Source organism: Scyliorhinus torazame, chromosome 1 (genome assembly GCF_047496885.1).
Source record: "Scyliorhinus torazame isolate Kashiwa2021f chromosome 1, sScyTor2.1, whole genome shotgun sequence".
In the NCBI taxonomy this organism is placed as follows: Eukaryota; Metazoa; Chordata; class Chondrichthyes; order Carcharhiniformes; family Scyliorhinidae; genus Scyliorhinus; species Scyliorhinus torazame.
In genome coordinates, this window is record NC_092707.1 from 319,344,209 (window position 1) to 319,361,320 (window position 17,112).

Consider the following 17,112-nt stretch of genomic DNA (forward strand, 5'->3'; position numbering starts at 1 on the left):
CTTTGACCCGACCAAGGATATCAAAATATCCACAGACGCAAGCCAGGACGGCATTGGTGTGGTGCTCCTCCAGAAAGATGACTCCTCGTCCTGGACTCCAGTGGAATATGCATCCAGGGCCATGACCCCGACCGAACAACGGTATGCCCAGATCGAAAAATAGTGCTTGGGTCTCCTGACAGGAATAGTCGAGTTTCATGACTATGTAACCGGCTGCCAAAGTTCACGGTGGAAACAGACCACAGGCCCTTAGTCCACATAATCCAGAAGGATTTAAATGATATGACACCTCCGCTTCCTCCAGTGAGTTGTTAATCGCCCACCACCATTCACGGCTGGATGTGGCAGGACTACAGAGATTAGACCTTATGCGTTTGTTGTGGAATTGCTTAGCTTTGCCTATTAGTTGTTGCTTATGCTGTTTGGCACATACGTAGTCCTGTGTTGTACCTTCACCAAGTTGACACCTCAATTTTTGGTATGCCTGATGCTGCTCCTGGCATGCTCTCCTCCACGCTTCATTGAACCAGCGTTCCCCCCACTGGCTGGGTGGTAATTGTAGAGTCGGGGATATGCCGAGCCTTCAGGTTACAGATTATGGTTGAATACAATTCTGCTGCTCTTGATAGCCCACAGTGCCTCATGGATGTCCCATTTTGAGATTCAAGAAATGTCCGAAGTCTATCCCATTTAGCACGGTGGTGATAATAATCTTTATTGGTGTCATATGTAGACTTACATTAACACTGCAATGAAGTTACTGTGAAAACCTGTTGGCACCACACTCCGGCGCCTGTTCGGGTACACTGAGGGAGAATTCAGAATGTCCAATTCACCTAACAAGCACATCTTTCGAGACTTGTGAGAGGAAACTGGAGCTCCCGAAAGAAACCCTCTCAGACACGGGGAGAACGTGGCACCGCACTCTGGCACCTGTTCGAGTACACTGAGGGAGAATTCAGAATGTCCAATTCACCTAACAAGCACATCTTTCGGGACATGTGAGAGGAAACTGGAGCACCCGGAGGAAACCCACACTCAAACGGGGAGAAAGTGCAGGCTCCGCACAGACACTCACACAAGCTGGGAATCGAACCCTGGTCCCTGGTGCAGTGAAGCAACAGTGCTACTGTGCCACCCATGATAGTGCCACACAACATGATGAAGGGTACCCTCAATGTAAAGACGGCACTTTGTCTCCACAAGGACTGTGCGATGGTCACTTCTACCGATACTGTCATGGACAAATGCATCTGCAGCAGACAGATTGGTGAGGATGAGGTCACGTATGTTTTTCCCTCTTTTTGGTTCCCTCACCACCTGCTACAGTCCCAGTCTAGCAGCTATGTCCTTTAGGACCCAGCCAGCTCGGTCTGTGGTGATACTTCCGAGCCACTCTTGGTGTTGGACATTGTCCCTCACCCAGAGCATATTCTGTGCCCTTGCCAACTTCAGTCCTTCCTCCAAGTGGTGTTCAACATGGAGGTATACTGTTTCATTAGCCGATGGTAGCCGGAACGTGTTAATCAGTAGGATATTTCCTTGCCCATGTTTAACCTGAAGCCATGCGACTTCATGGGGTCCAGAGTCAATGTTGAGGACTCCCAGGGCAACTCCCTCCTGACTGTATACCACTGTGCTGCCACCACTGTGTTGCCGATGAGACAGGTCATACCCAGGCTGGGACATTGTCTGTAAGGTATGACTCTGTGAGTATTGTCATGATATTCAAACACACACATCATGATAGACACACCAACAGACAAATCAGAACACACAACACCACAACCAATGACAGAAAGATATAAAAGCACAGACACGACCCCTGGTGGTTAGTAAGAGCTGCAGAGGAGAACCAGGACAGAGCTATTGCCAAAGACACTCAGGGAGACAGCACGTGCAGAGTATCCAGAACGAACTGTATTATAAGAGTTATAATAAAATAGAGTTGTACCACATACAACTGTGTTGGCTCATCTGTGCACCAGAGCACCCAACACCACATGGTACAGGAGTGGATCGATACCTGCCGGCATACCTCAGTGTACACAGACAACCAGCAGTGCCCAGGCATGATGTACGAGCTCCCGGTTCCGCAGGCGCTCCAGTGCGACGGCGACCTCCACGAAAACTGGCGGCGATTCCGGCAAATGTTCGAGTTGTTCCTGGCGGCAGCTGAACTCAAGGACCTGGATGATAAGGAAAAAATTGAATTTCTCCTCGTCGTCGCCGGTGCAAGGGCAAGAGCAATGTTCAGAAGGTTCAGGTTCTTCAGGAGGCAGCAAAGGCACGATTACCAGGCAGTCATGGGCAAATTCGCCAAGTACTGTGAAGAATACGCAATCCAATGGGGACTTAAAGGTAAGAAAAGCTGCAGTACTCACCTCGTGGCTGGGATCCCGGAGCCCGAAATCCCGGGCCTGAGAAAAGGCTGGGTCGAGGTCGGCGGCCATCTTGCTAAAGGTATAACGCTAGCACAGTTGCGCGAGAAGTGCGCAGAACCGGAAGTTTCGTTTGCGCATGCGCAATATGGTGCGCATGCGCAGTTAAGAAAACGGCCATCGGTAAAGGAACAGCGATCTGAGCATGCGCAGTCGCTTCCTACGTGCTACATACCGAGCGTCAGGATGTCAGAGACCCAAGACTGGATCAATTTAAAAAGGAAATGTCCCAAATCCAATTTAAAAGGGAAACGTCCCAAATCAAACAAACAAAAATCTGTTAAAGCTGTAAAACAACCTTCCTTCACCTGGAATGACAGCACAGTGCCGCAAATTGACCCAGGAGATGAATTTTACCTCCGAAGATCCCTCCGACAAGCAGTTACCTACGCACAAGCCGATGATTCCGACCTTGAATACTTCGATGACGATTTTTACAGTGTTTCCGGACCTCGCGAGCCCAATGATAGCTCCGTGGTCCTATATGACTATGACTCGGACGAACCTTTCGTGTTGCACATTGGCGGCCCCCACATTGAATCCGACGCAGATGCGGATTCATTTTTCGGATTTGAGGATCTTCAATCCAGCAGATATGACGTTCCAACTTATCAGTACCGGATGATGCTGCAGCCTGACATTAACAGACAGGGAGCGGTGCAAGCACACGGAGAGTGCCCTGCTGCCACACAGAGCGTGGTCCACGTCCCGCTCAACGTTCCCGACTCTATGAAAGACGACATGCAAGACTCCAGAGTGCAGTCCTCGCATGAACCAGAAGTGACTCCAGTGTCACAAGCTTCCACAGCAAGCTCGTGGACAGCCTCCACGATAGAAGCAACGCAAGACTCCAGAGCGCAGTCCTTGCACGAACAAGAAGTGACTCCAGTGTCACAAGTCTCCACAGAGAGCTCGTGGACAGCCTCCACGATAGAAGCAACGCAAGACTCCAGAGCGCAGTCCTTGCACGAACAAGAAGTGACTCCAGTGTCACAAGCCTCCACAGAGAGCTCGTGGACGGACTCCACGATGGAAGGAACGCAAGACTCCAGAGCGCAGTCCTTGCAGGAACAAGACCATGAGGGTCTAGCAACCTCTCCTGACCAACCAGCGGCAGACGATGCAAGTCTGCCATGCTCCCGTGAACAGCAAGAAGGCTATAACAGCCTACCATGCTCCACTACACAGCAGCATGACCATGACGGTCTCTCATGCTACAATAAAGGGCACAGCGCTGAAGACTGTTCAAGCCCAACTGAAGACAAGCCAAAGGAATCGCCTCGTCCAAGCCCGAAGAAAAAAGGTTTATGCGCTGACCTTCAGGATCATTGTAGCCGAACAGAGATTAATAATGCAGCACGGCCACAGAAGGATGCTGGGGATTTGCTAACGAAATTAATTGAATGTTTAGCTTGCAAGGAGCAGACTGAGAATTGCCAGTGTTTTAGTACGGATCGAAAAAATGGACAAGACATTGATCCTCAGGTAATGGAAATAACACAACCTGAATCATATCTACAGCAGGGACAAATGTCTCCCTTCAACACAATGCCGCAAAATCCCAACTTCGGAGACCAGCAGTTCGTCAGTAATGACTCTTCAAACCTGGAGGGGAACATTAATTGCATTGAACCTATACACACTCCACTGATTATTGAGCAGAACATTGGAGCAAGAATCCTGAGGACACCGACATCGAGTAGCCAGATAACGAATTTAAAACCCACAGCAGTTTCAAGTGAACCAAGTGTGCTTTCCACTAATGGTGAAGATGCAGATAAGGTCGACCCGATTATCCATTGTACCACACTAACCCCAGTGATTAAGCAGTTATGTATGGGGAGTATAATGTGGGCAATTGAGAACAGTAAAAGAGAGACTGTGACCATGCCAGTCCCAGCAAAATCAGACCCAGAGACCATGAAGGCATGTACATTAAACAAAGTTACATATGAGGTACCTGAGAAGAAAAGTGAAACGGAATGTTCTTTGGAAAATGGTACAATGTCGATAGAAACAGTGGATCCTGTATTCGAGACCATACATATGGGAGAATTTGGGGGTAATAAACAAGGTTCTGCAATGTCTGGGGGAAGATTTAAAGTTCCAAAGAAGAAAAGCCCAAATGAAGGACAATGGCAAGACAATGACAGTCCACCGACATGGTGTGCACCACCAGATGAAAACTCTGACAATTTACCCAACCCTAGTGAACAGCAAGCTGCTAATGACGATCTATCCACGGGATGTGAGACGAGTGACGACAGCATCCCACTTCCCATGCAAAAGGTGCAAGGTGACAGACCTCGCCTAGTGCGTACCGAGGCACTCAACGATCACGGTGGGACCACTGACGACTGCGGTGGCGGCGCACCGCTTCCACCCTCGATGGCTCGAGCCTCTCCACTGGTTGGTGCATTCCTGCATGTTCCGACTCCAGAAGTGCAGCTTCAGGGAATCTCGGCTGCCTCCAGTGAACCTGTTGGGACTCCGGACGGGGGGCATCGACGGAAGGCAGACCGGACTCCAGATAGGGAGCAGCCAAGCGCCGACTCTGATCTGCGCACGCCAGACCTTGCTCCGGACGGGCGGTGTCGCGGCCTCGGTGATGGCACGCTCAGGGTGACGGCAGATGCCACGGCGACAGGGAATGGATCGCGTGGCAGTCCCACTGGGTCGGCAGTAGCAACCAGCACCGGCGGTCCAAGATGGACACACCAACTCGCGCCATCGCCAGACGTTGATACGAGCAACAATTCTCTCTCCAAGGCGACATGCTTCGACGTTTCTCTGCGGAGTCGCCCTTCCGGCACAGCAGGTGGCCGGAACCAGCGTACACGGTCTTGGCCAACTTCCACATCTGGCACAGTCATCGCCTTGCATGATATTAGTGATGGTGCTACTTCGATGGCAACGACCCATCGGCTACAAGATGCCGTCCACCACAAACATAAAAAGAAAACAGACTCCACCTTGTTCCTGGCATGCAGGGCGGATGGATTGGTGCGTAGGCGCAATCAGCGGGCTTTGTGCCGCCTTCCACGCTCGCAACTGCACCGTACGCACACGCCGGATCCTCCACTGGTTCCCAAGGATGACTTCGTGGAGATGCCACGGATCATGCCCCTTCCATCGCCACCAGAACCAAACCACAGCCAGGGCACCACTAACAAAGATGTTGAATGTTATATTTGCAAGAATGAAAAAAACCAAGCACTGCATGAAGTACAACAAATGGTAAAGTAGAGACTTCGGCAACAGCATCACCTCCAACAGTCCAAGGTGAACCAGTGTGACCCCAAATCTCCACAGCTGAACCGGCTTGAGGACCAGCCCATTCTTGAGGCGGTCACCCATTAGACTGGACTTATAACGCTGTTAATACGTTCAAAAAGTCAAACACTTCTGTATTATAACCTGTTGTTGTTTATTGTTCCAGATATCGTCTGACCGGACCAATGTTCAAGTTTTTTTTCTCTCGCATCCAAGTTTTGTTATGGTACAACCTTGTTAGTGTGACGCACCCGACATCGCCCCATGTAAATAGTTACGTCATAAACACACGCTGTACACAACACAAACGCACACTCTTAGATGCACTCACGACACAATTATATTTATAACCACGTAGGCACTTGTCTTTGTAAAAAGGGGGGATGTCATGATATTCAAACACACACATCATGATAGACACACCAACAGACAAATCAGAACACACAACACCACAACCAATGACAGAAAGATATAAAAGCACAGACACGACCCCTGGTGGTTAGTAAGAGCTGCAGAGGAGAACCAGGACAGAGCTATTGCCAAAGACACTCAGGGAGACAGCACGTGCAGAGTATCCAGAACGAACTGTATTATAAGAGTTATAATAAAATAGAGTTGTACCACATACAGCTGTGTTGGCTCATCTGTGCACCAGAGCACCCAACACCACAAGTATGACTACATTAGGCTGCTGATTAACTAGTCTGTGAGACAGCAATCCCAACTTTGGCATAAAGCTCCCAGATGTTGGTAAGAAGGACTTTGCAGAGTCAGCAGGGCTGGGTTTGCCGTTGTCATTTCAGGTGCCTGGTTCGATGCTGAGTGGCTCGTCCGGTTTCATTCCTTTTTTGCGTTTTCATAGCGGTTGAATGCAACTGTGTGGCTTGCTGGGCCATTTCAGAGGGCATTTAGGAGTCAATGACATTGCTGTGGGTCTGGAGTCACATGGAGGCCAGACCAGGTAAGGATGGCAGATTTAATCCCTAAAGAACTGGATGTGTGTGCATGACAATCAACAATGGGTTCATGGTCATCATTAGAGTTTTAATTTCAGATATTTAATTGAGTTTAAATTCCATCACCTGCCATGGTGGGATTCGAACCCGGGTGCCCAGATCATTATCCTGGATTACTAGTCCAGCGACAATACCCCCTCCCCAGTTATAATAAATACAAAATACAATCATATAATTAATGCTGGTTCTTGGAATTCTTCATGTGGTTCAGCAATGTTCTGCTGTTGAGACCGTGACACCAAAAACATATATTTCAAACTGAATTACTTAATTCACTTAAACATAATATTATGGGGATTCTCTCTCCTCCTCTGGTTCCCCTTTGATTTTGGTGACAGATTTCTGCCATTTTTATACTGGGATTAAATTTAGATTGAATTTTCTTTTTGAATCATTTAGATTTGAGAAACATGTTCACAGCTTGTGATTGCCAAACAACCATTCTTTACTGCATCTGCGTAGCAAATGTGCATTTATCCATCTTGAATTAAAATTCCCTCACTCATTCCCAATTAGCAGTCTATGACTACATTTTAAATGGGAAACTCTGCGCAATTTATGGTGAAAATGGAAAGAACAGTCAGTTAAAAATGTTGCAACTGTTATGGTCCAGGGTTTAGAAAACTCCAAAGTATATCATGGAGTTCACCTGATCTTCAACTGTTTATTAATTTTGGTTGCGAGGAGCACAAGGGCCTACTTTTCAGGTGTTATTTTAACAGAGGCCTCAAGCACTTTTAAACAAAACAAAGTTTATTCTACGAATTCAGTTAACATTTTATAAACACACACAATAAGCATTTTTTATCAACTACAAACATAAATTCCCCACACAGCTACAGTTCTCTATATATGTAATCCTTAATAACTACCCTTTCAACTGTTTCAACTTGATAACAACATCCAATAAAACCAGGAAATCCCTTTTAACAAAACAGTAGGTTTGAATTCTTTACAGAAAACAGTTATCACTTTTAAATTATCAACTGATTGGGACACCTTTTAACATACATAGAGAGAGAGAGGAGAAGCCTTCTTTGTCTGAATCCAGCTTCCAACTGTGTAAACCGAAAGTAAAACTCAGAGCCACAGCCAGCTTCCAGCTCAAAATGAAAGTAAAAGCTAGAGCCAGAGCCCAGCTCCACCCACACAATGACCTCACTGAAGCCATTTTATAAACACACATTTCTTAAAGGGACACTCCCATGACACAACTCAATAGTAAACAAAAAAGAAATGCACAGTTTGCAAATGAAAATACAGCTTTGAACCATGTGTCCAGATATGTTAATGTTTCTATTTCATGAAGGAGACAGCGAATGATCACTATAAAATAACGATCTTTGAATATGCACAGCCTATGCGTTACATTAGGATAAGACAACAAATGAATTGTCCAATTGATGTCATTCTGTGAAATAAAATGCTAAAGACTGCAGCAAAGAACTGAGAATTGAATATAGTCGGTCCACTGAATTGATCCCAGCAAAGGCTTAAGCCAATCTGCAAGTTACCAAGTTTAACGTTGCACCAGTTTGATAAGTTTGCTTTTGTTGTTTCAGAAAGAAGTGATAGAAGCTATTGAGCAAATTCTTGGGAATCTTCATTCAGTGAATTCTACAAGATGGATAAGAATTATTACTCAAAATGTTGCATCGCAAATCGTGAAGAAGGGAAGCACTAAAGTTAAAGGTAGCTTCAATATTTTTACTCTTATTGCATAACAATATTTATTTAATCTTATCTGAAATTTCTTTACTATTGAATGGAAATACTATATTCTTCCTGCTTTTTTTATTATACTTTGCTATTCTGAGAAAGAAATGAGTTACATATCAACTGCATGCAATTGATAAATATATTTTAGCTCCCGTATACAGTTCTTATTTCAGTGAAATAGGCTGCCTGCTGTATTGGTAAATAATGGGCTGATTTAGCTCAGTGGGCTAGACAGCTGGGTTGTAATGCAGAACAAGGCCAGCAACGCGGGTTCAATTCCCCTACCGGTTTACCCGAACAGACGGCGGAATGTAGTACGGGCTTTTCACAATAATTTCATACTTGTGACAATAAAAGATTATTATTATCATTATTCTAACATAGGCAGCCTGGAGCTGAGCCTGAAAGTTCATTTGTGCATGCAAATCACAGTCACTTTTATGAAGTTTGGCTGCTTTTAGGTTACTCATGTTTATTCTTGGCACTTAGGAATCACCGGAGGCTGCCAACAACAAGGTTTGTCTGAAGAAGTATTTGTTTTAATGTGGAGAAGTGAGTTGTAGCAGGGAACCAAGAATCACTGCAGGCCTTTGACCACCCACTTTCCTCCACCCTGATCATCTTTCACTTGCCCCTGTTGTGACCTATCTAAAGGCTGTTGCAGGCAGCCAATCCAGCTCTGATCTTGAAGAACGAGCAAGTTGCCTCTGGGTGTTTGATTGCTGTTAGCAACTCACCAGAAATAATAATAATTTTTAATAGTGCCAAAAGTAGGCTTACACTAACACTACAAATAAAGTTACTGTGAAAATCCCCTCATGGCCACACACCAGCGCCTGTTCGAGTACACTGAGGGAGAATTCAGAATGCCCAATTCACCTAACAAGCACATCTTTTGGGACTTGTGGGAGGAAGCCGGAGCACCCGGAGGAAACCCACACAGACACAGGGAGAACATGCAGACTCTGCACAGATGGTGACTCAAGCCGGGCCCCTTCCGCTGTGAAGCAACAGTGCTAACCACTGTGCTACCGTGCGACCCATATACTGATCTACCATATCCTGATCCGGTCTACAGTCAGCCAAAACCAATGCCTTCTACCTCAGAAACGTGGCTTTGAACTCTGCTCTTCTGTTGGTGTAAAAGTTTCCTCTTTCTGTCTCAATTTTTTTTTTTACATGCAATGAGTTTGAGCAACATTAGTTTCAGTACAAATCACAATGAGTGTCCAACCAAAATAGGTAAAAATATAACTGCATGTTTTGGGGAGTCAAGAGTAATGGAGAACAGACAGGCAAGTGGAGTTCAAGCCAAGTTCAGATCAACCATGAACCTATTGAATGACAGAGTAGAATTGAGGGCCCAAATGGCCTATTCCAGATCGTATTTCATAAGTTCTTAACATGTTTCCTTGCATACAGAAGTGTGGGAAAATTTGAAAATAATTACAAATAAGTTACATGCAGTTATTGTTACTTGTATTTAAAGTTCAGTTCAAAAAAGCAATATGAATCTCAATGTAGTACAATACAATGTTACCCGCATTTTTGATTTGTTGATTTCTGGCATCGATGCATTTTGGTGACATAGATTATGATGTATGAAATTATATTAACTGGTTGATAGTCAAAACAAAAAATGTTGCTGTTATTGTCTGAGACAAGTAATCATTAATGGAAAGACTATTGGTGTAGAAATCATTTCCAAGAGTAAGTTTGAGTAATAAAAACTTTGTGGCTAAATTTAAACTCAAAAACAGATGTGTTTGGTTGCAATGGAAGTTAAAAATCTGAAACAGAAATCCAACTTGCTTCAAACCTCCCCATCTCTGTCTCTCAAAAAGTGGATCGGTCGTTGAAACCTCTGAAAGAGACTGTGTGCCTTCTTTTTAACAGTGCTTCTATTTTGAACATGTATCAGCCAAGATGTGTGGGCCTCCACAATCAACCCCTGATCTCCTGTGATCTCTGGTCAATCGAACCCTCATTAATCTAAGGCATTGTCACCCATCCAATCCGCCTTTCAGCATCCCTCAACCCTGCAATCGCCCATGACCATGCCACCCCCCAGGGCCAGCCTGATGTTCTCAACCACACCAACCACACCCCTACTGGTGACCTGTACCCCCAACCACCATGACACTCACCTGATTCAGGGTTGCAGACTTTTAAGTGTTCTCCATCTGCCAATCAGCCAAGCCTGTCAATCAGATTGGCTTCTGGGCAGAAACACTATTTAAAAATAAGACACACATGGTATGGAGTTAAAATCAAAACATTTGAACAAACCCAGCCCTCTTGGTTTCATGACTAATAATTTCTTCAACGGACTCTAAATCCCCAGTCAGTAAATATTATGGTTATAATAAGCAAAATGTGTCGTATATTTTCTCAAATAGCATTAAAATTGTCAAAATGGGGTAAATCGGATAGTTGATCTCCTGGAAAGTTGGCAATGAAAGAAAGCCTAACAGGGAGAATTTTCTTCCCTTTATTGAGAAAGAACGACTTGCATTTATATTGCATCTTTTAGACCTTATGATGTCCCAAAATACGACCCAGCCAATGAAGTACTTTTGAAGTATAGTTCCTGCTATTATGGAGGAATCATGACAGCCAATTTGCACTCAATAAATAATGCCGAGATAATCTATTTAGTAATATTGGTTATGAGACAAATATTGGCCAGGAAAATGGAGGGAACCCTTTGAAATAGCACCATAAATCTTTCACCTGGGATAGCAGATAGAGCCTCAAATGAATATTCCATACCCTATCAGGACAGCACTCCTAGATTCCAATTTTCAAAGATATTTCAGTACATAATTTAACACTGTCAAATTTAGTCGGCTGGAGTGTCGGCCTAGATATACATTCAAATTCCTGGAGTGAGGCCTGAATCCACAGCATTCTGCCTCAGAGACAAGACTGTTGTAACTGAGCCACCATGTTTAAAAAAAAAATACTGAATGTCATTTTATTAAATATGATAAACCATTTGCAGATAATCTTTTTACATCTGTCCAAGAATTTTAATACATGCAGTTGAAACCACGCATAGTTTTGGCGCACTTTCTTTCCAGCTCATGCTTCGACTGACGTTCTCAACAGATGGCTCCATAGTATCAACCTTTCAGCTATGATAGAAGCTTTAGTGCTTTAATACCCTTCCAAATGCATTTTTCTGCCAGTCTTCGATGGATAAACTGCAGAAGCACTGGGGCCCACCATGAATCAAATCATACCCATAACAGATGGCCCTGCAGTGCTTGCCTCTCATTCGAGATAGGAACTTTCGTGCCTTTCAAATGTTATCTTCTGCCAGCTCCTAGTTATTTTAAAATACAGACGTCCTGAGACTCACCAAAACATTTGATTATAAAGTGCAAAATTTGCATCGGTATTGTAACTTCTAGTGTCAGCCCATTAGAGACACAAGATGTACAACATTCAAACAATCTGCAGCATGAATTGCATCCAGATAAAAAGAAATAAGATTTGATTCTGTTCGATTAAATTTAGGCAGGAACCAAAATATAAGTTTAGACTTTCTTCATAAAACGTTGTTCCTATATCTACATTTATAAATGTTCAAAAAACAGAATCTTCCTAAAAATTCAGTCCCATAACTAACCAAAACAAAGACTTGTCTAGGGGCGGTGTTCATTTTAGCATCTGAGAACAGGAAGAAACAGGTATACAGAGTTAGCCTTTTCAGCCCCTCGAGCCTTGTTTGCGATTCAATTATATCATGACTGGTCTATATTGTAATTATATTACCCTCTTTGGTTTCATAACCTTTAATCCCATTGATTACCAAAGATCTATCAATCCCTGTTTTGAAATTTTCAACTGATTTAGCACAGTGGATTTTTGGGGGTAAGAGTTCCTGGTTTCCCCTCTCCTTTGTATAAGGCAGTACTTTCTGACATCACTATCGATTGCCCAGCTCTCATTTTGAACAGTAAGAAGTCTTACAACACCAGGTTAAAGTCCAACAGGTTTGTTTGGCGTCACTAGCTTTCGGAGCGCAGCTCAAGTGAGTCACTCACCTGATGAAGGAGCTGCGCTCCGAAAGCTAGTGATTCCAAACATACCTGTTGGATTTTAACCTGGTGTTATAAGACTTCTTACTGTGCCCACCCCAGTCCAACACAGGCATCTCCATCTCATTTTGAGGTAATGGCCCTTTGTTCTGGATTCTCCCATCTGAGGAAATAGATTGTCTCTACCTACCCTATCAAATCTTTAACCACTTTAAAAATCTCAATCAGATCATCCTTTAATCTGCTATATAAGGCAATACAAAGTCTAGTCTATGCAATCTTCCATTGTAATTTGATCCCTGTATTTTGGGTATTGTTGTGGTGAATCTACATTGCTCCCATTACCGACCTGAAGTGCAGTAACCAGAACTGAAAGCAGATAAACATAAGAAATGTAAGAAATTGTAGAAGTAAGCCAGATGGCCCCTTGACCTGCTCTGCAATTCAGTAAGATCATGACTGATCTTTGACCTCAAGTCTAATTTTCCCACCTGATCCCTCTATCCCTTAGAGTCCAAAATCTATTGATCCAAGTCTTGAACATACCCAATACCCACTGCTTTCTGGGCAAGGGAATTCCAAAGATTTACAACCCCCTCTGTGAAGAAATTTCTCATCTAGTTTGGAGGGAACCAATTCCTTATCCTGAAATCATGACCCGAGTTCTAGACTCTCCAGCTAGGAGAAACAAACTCGCTGTATCTGCCTTGAGAAGCCACCTCAAAATCTTGTGTTGTAATGAGATCACCTCTCATTCTTCTAAACCCCAGAGAACATAGTCCCATTCAACGCAATCTCTTTTCATAGACAATGCTCTCACCCTAGGAATAAATTCAATGAACCTTCATTACACTTTGAATGCAGGTAAACCTTTCCTAACTTAGTGGAGACCAAACTGTACAGAATACTCCAGGTGTGGTTTCATCAATTGCAGGAATACATCCTTACTTTTGTACTCTTGTATTGCAATGAAGATCACGTTAATTGCCTTCTTAAATGCTCATTGAACTTGTATGTTAACTTTGTGTTTCATATACAAGGACCCTCAAAACATCTGTCATGAATGTAGGAATGTATATATATATACAGTGTATTATGTATCTTGCTGTAATATTGTTAAAATAACTTGGGTTAAGGTATCCAGGTTTTTTGTCTGCTGATGCAGTGATTAAGGGGTTAACAGATAGGCAAGGTGGGATGTTAGGCGGTGGAGGCCGGGACGTTGAGTGTCTTTAAGACAAAAGTTGATAAATTCTTGATTTCTCGAGGAATTAAGGGCTATGGAGAGAGAGGGGGTAAATGGAGTTGAAATCAGCCATGATTGAATGGTGGAGTGGACTCGATGGGCCGAATGGCCTTACTTCCGCTCCTATGTCTTATGGTCTTATGGTCTTACTCTTGGGAGGGGCTGGGTCAGTTTTAAGATTCATTTACAGCCCTGTCCTATGTCTGTTGTTTTAGTTTCATTTTCAGAGTGCTTCTCTGGTTTCTGAGGAAAGGAGGTGTGTTTCTCAGATTCACTTCTGAAAGCTTCTCTCCCCAGGACTTAAATCTGTAAGCCACTGAGTGTCAACTTTATGAATCAATGGCATTTGACCTGTGTGTATTGGTTTTGCTTAATTGAAACTGTAGAAGTAGATGGGAAAGTAAGCTCAAAGACCTTCTATTTTTAGAACTGTTTAACTTTTATTTAAAAAGCTGCTTTTCCTGGATGTTAGTGGGGTTAATTCTGTGTTAAAAAAAAAGTTGGTTTTAATATAAAAGATCCCTAGTTGTCAGTGGAATCACGTCAGGAGTGAAGTATCCTTTCCTCTCAGTTTACAAATTGAAAGATTGTTGGGGTATCACCCAGTTTCCGAATGTAAATTGGGATCTCGTCCAGGTACCGGAACACATCAACGTCTCACTTTTTTTAGGGATATTTTAAAAAGATTTTGCCAGCAAAGTGAATCATTTCACATTTTCCCATACTATGTTCTCGCTGCTCTCTTTTGTCTACTTACTTAACAGAATGGAGTTCCGCTTAGTCAGGATGACTTGGGAACCCTTTAGAAATAGTGGACGGGACCCGATTCCAGCATTCTTGACCTCATTCCTGGGATTTCCAATTTTCAAGAGTACCTTTTAAGGGTGTGATCTAGTTCGCAAACCCTGCACTCCTGAGCTGGCCAGCTGGATTGCGGGGATAGTCATGTAATAGCCTTCCACAATTTTCATGGCATCGGACCCACTTTCAAAGAGTCGTTGTTCACAGCACCTTAGAGATAAGTTCAAAAGGTCCTCCTCATGCCTCCCATTTCAAGCTATGATATAATAATCTTTATTGTCACAAGTAGATTTAAAGAGAGAAAGAGAAAGTGAGAGATACACACACAGAAGCCAATCACTGTCTGTCGTTGTGCAGAGTACAGTCTTCGGCCAATACACAAATCCCTCCAAACTCTCAGGTGCCGTAAAGTCTGAGTTCTTCCACTCAAAATCTAAATATTCAGAGCATAGTGTACTATTTTGCAACATTTGAAATCTTCTCTTCCTCTGCTTGATGTAAAGGTATAAGTCCATTTGATATCCGTCGATAAAAAATGATAATGACAAAATAAAAGAAATGGGATACAAGGGAATCAACAGGAAAGGTCCTTCGAGGCAAATCCCAGACATCGGGTGAGCACACAAGCCTCCAAATAACCCATCCATCCAACCCTTCAAACATGTCTTCCTGACATGTGGCAGAGTCTGCAATGGCGCATTGGATTTATCAGCCATTTTGGAAACCATTGAACCAAAGTAGAAGCAGGTCATTCTCAACCCCCACGAACTGCCTAAGCGAGAAGAAGGATCACAACACTTCTTACACTTCAAAAGTGCTTCACTGGTTGCAAAGTGTCTGGCATATCTTGTGGTCAATGAAATCATTCTTTTCATGCTCACCTGTAAACAGATAGGATTGCAGCTGAGAATGGAACTGGCGGCTCGTGAGCACAGTGGTTAGCACTGTTACTTCACAGCGTCAGGAACCGGGGTTTGATTCCTGGATTGGGTCACTGTCTGTGCGGAGTATGTACGTTCTCTCCGTGTCTGCATGGGTTTCCTCCGGCTGCCCTAGTTTCCTCCCACAAGTCTCGAAAGACGTGCTTGTTAGGTGAACTGGACATTCGGAATTCTCCCTCAATGTTCCTGAACAGATGCCGGAATGTGGCGACTTGGGGCTTTTCACAGTAACTTCATTGCAGTGTTAATGTAAGCCTACTTGTGACAATCAAGGTTATTATTAAAAATGTGGATTATACCACCTACCACTGCCTCCCAGCCCAGTTTGAAAAACCTCCCTCTGTTCCACCCCTTTACAAGGACATCTGCTGCTCAGAAAAGACGTACTGGAATGGAGATGGTGTCAGTGGTGGATTTCCTTCCTGTGTGGCCATGTTACTGTGGAATGCTCTACTTAGCACCAAAGAGAATCCCGCATCATCCCCAGTCTCTGAGCCTGCCCTGCCGACAACAGTGGGCTTTGCAGCCCCCCCCCCCCCCCCCCCCCCCCCACACCCTTGCCATTGGGAACAAGCAAACAGCTCATACGCATTCATCTGAAAGCGATTAATGGACTGGAAGCCTAAATCTCCACTGCACCCCCTATTATTCTCTTACCCTCCCAGCGGGAAATCCACGAACAGGCTTTGCTGCAAGAATTCACAATGCTGTCCTGGCACAATGGACCCTGAGGGGATTTAAGGACATAGGTGCATTGTTCATATGGCCCTCTGACACTGCCTGGCTGCAGTGGTCGGTGGGGGCAGGGCGGGGTGGAGGGGGGGGAGTGGATCCTGGGGATTTGGTGGGCTTGGACTGGGGATAAGGGGCTGAATTCTGGACCTTGCTCTGGGATGGGGGTTCTATGTTTGGAATGCCCCTTCCAACCCTGGACAATCTGAAGATCACTCTTGACATGGTGATATCAGGCAACCATCTGTTCAAAATGATCATTTTTGTCTGTGACCTGTTTAAACTATGAAGCAACCTTCCCACTTTGAATGGCACTGCTTGACAGCTGATGAGCATATCAGACAGTCCATTGAAGATTCAAATCAGGAAGCTGCAAGGAATTTTCCTTTCATCACACATGCTCGCTCAGCCCAATTCTTTTAATACTGCTGTTTTTAGAAGAGTCTGAGCCTCCTTTGAAAGCCAATAACACTTGAAAAACTTTGAAATTCCCCAAGATCTTTTGAAATACTTTGCATTAATTCAATTTCACAGTGCTGTACCTTTAACTAGCTTTGATTGACAGCTTAATGGTTTGAACACAGCTACCAGGAGCTTTGTTTATTTATCTTTCTCTTCACACTTGAATGCATCTGAAGAACCCTCGATTGATCCTTACCACAATGTGTATAAACATGCTTGTTCTGATTGACAGCTGCTGGCCACTTCAATGACTTAAAGTGATATCTGCTGTCAGAAAAGTAGAATTTTGAAGTGGTCAGCTGCTGTCACTCAGAACAACAACGTTTACAAACATTGTGGAGGGGCTGCTAGGGGGCTGCTGGGGGGAGATAGGGTCATCCTCATTTATGTGTGGTTTGCGGGGAGGTGACCTGTTATTCCTGTGGTGGGGATTTG